The sequence below is a fragment of the Parus major genome, chromosome 8, assembly GCF_001522545.3.
Source record: "Parus major isolate Abel chromosome 8, Parus_major1.1, whole genome shotgun sequence".
Taxonomy (NCBI): Eukaryota; Metazoa; Chordata; class Aves; order Passeriformes; family Paridae; genus Parus; species Parus major.
The window spans coordinates 432,930-440,511 of record NC_031777.1 but is presented as its reverse complement, the minus strand read 5'-3'; the positions used below and the strand labels follow the sequence as shown (position 1 = coordinate 440,511).

The following is a 7,582-nucleotide window of genomic DNA, read 5'->3' as shown; positions in this document are numbered from 1 at the left end:
TTTAAAAAGAATCACCTTTAAAAAGAATCACCTTTAAAAAGAATCACCTTTAAAAAGAATCACCTTTAAAAAGAATCACCTTTAAAAGAATCACTTTTAAAAACAATCACTTTAAAAAGAATCACTTTTAAAAGAATCACATTTAAAAGGTGCAGCATGAGCCTGTGTACCTGCCTTACAGCAGGCAGCCCCTGGCATATTGGAGATACAGCTCTGAGGAGATGAGAAACTAAAAGAAAGAAGAGCTGCCTGCAGGGCAGCCAGAGGGAGTAAGAGAAAAGATGGCATGACAAGAAAATCTTGGCCAAAGGAGTATCAACAGGTAACACCTGTCAGGAAAACTTAATTCTTCCCTATATAATTATTCAGTGATGATTACTCAGTGAGGAAGAAGAGAATTCTTAAAAGTCTTCCACCTGAAATACTGATTTTTCTTGCCTCAGGTATTGTATAGACAACCACAAATACTCAGGGGTTTCTTGGTTCTTGAGAGGTTTTCCCTTTTTTTTTTTTTCCAGTAACACAATAAATAATCTAAAAATGTTCTTATTATTGGAGATACTAGAGACAAGCAAATAAATGTACTTTCAGGGAGATTTAATGAAAAGAACCAAAGGACCAGTAAGTATGAAATAATTTTCAAAGGATGCTCAACTTTACAGTCACATCTATGGAAAGCTCTGCAATTCACACTGAGTGAAGTCTTTTTTTGCTGAAATCCATCTTGCTTTGACATCAAAATCCAGAGAACCTACCACTTGCACTAACATTTTGCTTCAACAGTTATTCATTTTCCTCATTAAATGGCACAGTTTACTTTTAAGCCAGAATTGTTTAGCTGAAGTTTCAAGTCATTTTGAGTTTCCTGAACAGATAAAGCCTCATGAGCACCAGCTCATTTCTCCCCAGGCTGGTATATGGGTACATATGTGCAACCACAGAGTACTGGTCACAGCCCACAATCTTCTTCTTGATAAACTATTTCTCTCCTTGCAGTCTCATTAAAAACTCTCTAAGCACTGAAAGCTTGCCTTTATTTTTAATTTTTTTTTAACACTTCTCACTAACTTGCTTTTGCCACCCTTCCTAAAGCATTGCCAGGATGCACACAGCACCAGAAGATAGCCCTTTATCAGAGAGTAAGATTTGATTTGTTTGATGTGACCTTCCCATCCTCTCTCTCACTGGCTTCCAGCAGCTCTCTGTTATTTGGGTCCTTTGATAAATGTGATTCTACCACAAGATTTCTCCTCTCCAGCTCCTCTATCTGCTGCACATTTACATTTGCATGGAATTCCCTCTGTATTTCAAGAATAAGAAATTCAAGAGCAGGTCACAGTGCACCTGGGCTCCAATTTATCCAGGCTTGCCAAATTAAAAATATGTGTTAGATGTTGGTAAGTCACTGTTTATTAATGGCACAGAAATGATGATGTGAGGGCACAGACACACCCTCCCCTCCAATACACCAAACTGAAACATTTATCATGAGCAGGAATCTAAAAATGTCCAAACTTAACCATCTCCATCTACCATTCTCATGATTCCTTTTGTTTTCAAAGTACTAACCTTTGATTCTGTGAGACTTGGATATTTTTTTTTTCCACTTAGGGGCAAAAATACAAAATTATTATTAAAAAAAAAAAAGTTCCATTCTTGACTACTTCAAAACAACAATTTTATCACTTGGAAAACCACGGAAAAAAATTGACAGTAATGATAATTACAGCAGAGTTTTCAGAATTAACCTTCAATTCCTGGCTTGCTTAGTGAAAGAGTGGGGGAAGAACCCAAAGCCTTTTTGCTGTTGTTATCTGTACAGCACCTCTGTGCATTGTGAACAAACCAACCATGCATTTGTCACACTAAAAGTGGTTTGTTCAGGAGCTTTCAGTGCTGCCTTATCAGCAGCCACCCTGAAAAGAGCCAGTGAGCTGGGGCTGGTTCTGAGCAGTCACGCCTTCCTTCAAGAAAAAAATCATCAAGATGTTATTTGCTCCTTATTAAAGTGATTTTCCTTCTGTTCTTGGAGGGGGCCCAGCCCAGATCAAAGGACTCCCTCTCACATCCTTTTGGCTCGGCCAGCCTGAGCTGCTGCCACCAAAGCTGGAGGAGGTTTTCAGCCACAGCACTCCACAGTGTGGTGCCTCCCAAAAAAAACCATTTGCCTTTTGACTGGTGAACAGAACTCAACACATGAAACACAGCATAACTGGGTTTTTTTCATAAATATATGAAATATAATGCTCCATGGGCTTTGGGCAAGGTGACTGAGTGTGGGAGTACACACTGTTAATTTGCATCTTTTTTTTGCTGTTGGGGGAATTTTGTTGTTGTTGTTTGTGATTTCTTTTTAAGCAAAAAATGGGCTAATCCCCCATATAAACTATCAGGGCTTGGTTGTGATTTCCCATTTCAAGTAATATCAACACTCAGGACTTTTTTTAGGTTTTTTTTTACTAGTACTCACCCTCCACTTCCAGAAAGGACAAAGTGACATCACTGATGTCCTTGCAATAACCCTATGTCCTCAGCTATTCCATTTTTCTGCAGCCCTAAAGTAAAACCAACTTTTAAAAGATCTATCAATGCCTCCACAAGGGAAGGAAAATACAGAGCTTAAACTTCTTCAAGCAACTGAACTGTATTTTAAATTATATAAATTTATTATATAAATTTTATTTTTACCACATTTGAGCTCCTTGGATCTGCTCCTCACTTGGCTTCTCCAATTTCTAGTGCCCCTTTTGCAATAAAATTGTATTTGTGTTTAATTATGAAAATGAATCAGAGCTCCAGCTTAACGCAGTTTGTTTTAAAAACAAAGGAAATTCAATTCAATATATTAAGAGGCATAAATGAACAATTAACTATTGTATTTTACTATTGAGTATTTTAATGAAAAGAACTTGCTCTTAATTGAAGGCTTCTCTCTGCCAGGTTAGTTAGATTTAAAATTAAGTGAGAGGAGTTCTCTGAAACAATTTACTTATGGGATGCTGCTTTGACTTAACTGTAACAAAATAAATATATTTCTTTGTAGCTATGTAGTTAGCAAGAATGTTTTCTGCTTGGTCAGAGTTTTAGGAAGAAGAATTAAGTCTTTCATTCACAGAACAGAAATTCAACTTCCAAGGGCAAAGTCCATGATGGATTGTGCAAAGGCTGCACAGTGTAATAATACACATGTCCATAACCCAAGTAATTTCTGAATGTTACAACTACTCAATATCAACTCATCTAGCTGCAAATTCGTGTAGGTATTTCTTTCCTGGAGCTCTTGCTAGTTCCAATTACATTTCTTAAAGACACATAGTAAACACAGGCTGAACGAGTGAAGTGTGAATACACTACCAGCACAATATTTTGATGGAAATGTAGAAACAAAAGACAACAAGAAAGGAAACACACTTTGCTCCAAGAAGGTAAGGAAAACCTAGCCTGACCTTGATATTTGCAGAGCCTGGGAAATCAGTAAAATGCCAACTCAGGTTCTGAGTGACCTTGTACAAAGTAAACAGCAAGTCCATGTGCTATTTCAAAATTGAAAACTAGAAGTAGAAAAAGGGAACAGCCTTCAACTCTTGGCACTTTTTGCCCACTATGAAACTAAGTTACTTCCTGCATATTTCCCCTCAGAAAAGCCATAAGGAGTGGGTCAGATGTGTCTGCTGCTTTGATTGCTCCTGTTTCCAGAGCCTCAGGAACTGCAAGGAGCTCCAGGAGCTTCTCTTTTGGCAGACACGGGGTTCAAGGCCACCCTCAAGTACTTGTGTCACATCTCATTGATGAGAAACAGCCAGCCCTTCTCCTTCTTCATGTCAGAAATAAAGTAAAGCCTGGTTTATAGCAGGTAAAGCAGCACACAAAATTAGAACAATCCTACACCCAAAGTGAGGAGCATTAGCTTGAACCAGTCAGTGAAACAATCACCCAGGAAAGCAGCACCAGACATCTCCAAAATCCTACCAAATTTACAGGATTTGGGAGCAGAATTGAATGCAGAATTGAATTCTGAATTGCAGCTGAATGCAGAACCTTCAGACAGTTCAATCAGAGGACTTCATCTTTGGCAAAACAGACTTTCCATAAAGGAGAACATTTTCTTGGCCTCTTAACAGCAGGAAAGTCTGCTGATGCACAGCTGGAGTATCAGAGGCTAAAGCTGCTGACAGCAGATCTAATACAGTTTAATCACTAAAAATATTTTGTAGGGCAAAGGGTGCAAATACTTTCCTGAGCCTTGAAAAAAAAAATAAAATAAATCAGTTCCTTGAAAACTGAGCTGGGAGGGGGCAGCAATATCCCATTTCTCTCAAAATCACAACCACACCAGTACTGGGCTCAGACTGAACTGGAAGGCAGAAAATCTTACAAGTTTAGTGATACTGGGAAGGCAACTTGGTGAGAATCACAGACTGGTCCTCAGATCTTAAGAGGCTCACTGGAAGGGGAGCATCAGTTTCAAGCAGCTCAAGAAGTTTGTCACTTATCTCAGGCACAGCACACAGGGGGAAGAGGTCACTAGCTCTCCTGAAAGGGCTACCTGGGAACTATAAACCAGATCTAGAGCAGTTTAATTCACAGAGTATTCCAAAGATTGCTGTGTGAGCTTTGAATACAGTGGAATAGCTCAGACAAGCACAGCTCGTTAGAAATGTTTGCATTTTTAAACCAACTTCCAAAGGACTGCTAAGGGAGAAGGTGAACAGCATCTTATCAAGACTCAAGAAGGGGCTAAGAGATAAGGAACAGTATTTGTATAAAAGACCAAATCTAATCGTGGCAGAAGGTAATCAGTGCCACACTCCAAAGGACCATGCAGTTTCTCCTCCACACGTGTGTATATTCAGGATGCCAGCTGGCAGGCCACAGCTGGCTGGGGAAGGACATTCCTCTGTCCAGTTCTGTCTTGTAACACAAGAAAAATGCCTGCATTGACAGTGCAACCCAAAGAGTATCCATCAGCTCCAAGCTCAGCTCCCTCATGCTCCTGTGTGAGCCTCCTCAGCAAACAGAAAGGGGAAAATTGCATGGAACCATTGAGATTTCCAGGAAAATGGTGTCTGTGAAAAATACTTTAGCTCCCACTTTTTTCAATTGTGTGTTTGTAAAAGCATTCAGTTCAATCTTTGACCAGCAGAACTATCCACGCTCCTTGAAACAGTTCAGCAACAATTAACACATACAGGCACAGCAGTGTCTAATTAATGACCTAGAAGGTGATGAAACAGCAGGCACAGGTGGCTTTAACAAAATTCCATTTCTACTTTCCAAGAGGAAGCCAGGGATTTCAGACAGATTCAACCAAGTGAGGCTGCTGGGCACCAATGCCAAGCAAAATACAAAGGCAAACAGACTGGCTGCAGAAGTTTGGGTTAGGCACTCCTTGAGGAAACACCAGCTTCCCTAGAAGAGCTCAGCAGGGAACCTCTGCTCAATCACAGCTTTAATCAACAAAATAAACACTGCTGAGCAGACATTTGACTGCAAGGAACAATACCTAATGCAAACACACATTGTGCAATGGCACAGTCTCAGTCAGGAATACATTTTGCAGGACTGAAGACACCACCTCTGAACAAAAAAAGAGGGAAAGTTCACAGTCTGACAGACCAGTGGAGAGAAGAACTTCCTAGGAGATTTATAACCCACAAAGGGAGAAGGAGAGCTAATAAAGTGTATAATACATCAGTTATTGCAGGGAAGATACAGAAAAGTCTACAAAATAAAATATTTGATTGTTTACATATTTGCTTTTTTGACACTGGATATCTCAAAGCAGAGAACTGCAAACTTCTCTGAAAGAGGCAACACCTTTACCCAGACCAAAATGTCCCAATGAGCAATAAACACCAAAAGGGATCTCAAGTGTGATGCCCAGATCACATCCAAATTTTAGAGCCTTCAGCAAATCCATCTCCACAGCTCCCTGCAGGAAAAGCAACAAATAAAATTGATACTCTCAGCTCCAAGGGTGGCTTCAGGGGCACACAGAATTCCATGGACTACACTGGCAGAGTTGCATCTGTCTTTAGTAATGGTCTTTTCCCTGCTTAAGTTTTACACTAAAAGGACTGAAACCAACTATTTTTCCCCCTGCAGGAGTTTTTTAAAGAACAAGCATCACAGCACTCAAAAATGTGCTCCTTCCCCAGGATCTCACAGCATCTTTCTTCCAGAGCAGCAAAGCAGTGGCAGCCATTCCCAAACCTCAGGTGCTGGGGTTTTGGTTTTGCCCTTGTTAGATCTCAAATGGACATCAAATAGCATCAAAGAAATCATAAAATTTAATAGCTTAATATAGATTTTGAACACTTGAAGATGAATCTACAATTGTAATGAGCAGAGCAAGCATCTGTGTTTATTTTAGGCTAATATGGTAGAGAAAAGAGTTTAATTTCATAACTACACTGGGAAGCATGCAGTGGAACTAATGGGCTTTTACAAGGGATTTTACAACCCCCAAATACAAAACTCTGGGCTTTAAGAGACTTATGCACAGCCTGATCCATTAAATACTGCCCTAAATCACTCCCCACAGACTACTGGGAAGAGAGGGCAGTCCTGACTGAGCTCTTCAGAGGCAGTAATACAAATGACTGGAACACGATTCATTAAAAATTCATTAAAACTGATGCACTAATGACAGACTGGTCTAATATGGTGGTGGTGGCAGGTGAAATGACTGGGGACAGCAGCAGGACAGAGAAATAACCCACAGGAAATACACATCACCAAGCTACTCTCTGCCCTGTCCTTCTCTTTTCCTCCTCTGGAAAAACCAGTGAATCAGGGAAATACCAAACAAGTGAAAAGATCTGCAAGGCAAAAAAAAAAAAAATTTAACAGCTGGAGCCAAAACTTACAATGAAAGCTTCATCTTCTCAAGCTATCTCAGCAACCCATCTTCAGTAATTACCCAGAGACAAATCACCTCATTTTAAGTACAAGGGAAAGGACAGAAACTGCCAGAAACAAGTCAGCTGGAGATGGAACAACTGTTACCTCTTAGACTGGTGTCACAGCAGATATCCACCAAGCCAGCCTCACCACAGGGCTCTGCCCTACCTTGTTTTAGTGCCAAACACACAAAAGATGTGCTGCAAACCCAAGGACATCTCCATAAGAGATCATTTGGCACATGGGACTGCTGGAAAGTCACCAAGGGCGTCAGGGAAGAGGTGGCAGCGTGGTCTGAGCTGGATGCTGCCGTTCTGTCATCGGATCAGCTCAGCTGTTAACACCTCAGGTGTTTAATTGCTGCTGCCTCCCACCCCAGGCTTGCTGTTGGGAAATGAAAAGCAGCACAGAGCAAACAGGAGGTTGTGGAAGGTGTTCCAGAATCCACAGCGGATAAAGGAGTAAGGGTGTAACTTTTAATGCCTCTGAAATCCATCCTCTCTCCGCACGACACCGAGATCAAGGGCCACAGGAGAAACAAACAACATACAGGATAAAGTCTGTTTGTGTCCAGCACTTCAAAACCATTTGTACACTCAAACTTGGAGCTGCCAGCTCTGGAGGCTGCCACGTGCTCCCTGCTCCCTTTGTATCTGCCAGCTCAAACATGACGGAAGAA

At 40.7% G+C, this 7,582-nt stretch overlaps 1 protein-coding gene across 1 annotated transcript in view; it reads right to left on the bottom strand.

Annotated features, from left to right (window-relative positions):
- Positions 1 to 7,582, bottom strand: part of NOTCH2 (notch receptor 2) — a 77,648-nt gene that overhangs the window by 47,296 nt on the left and 22,770 nt on the right. The window lies entirely within an intron of this gene.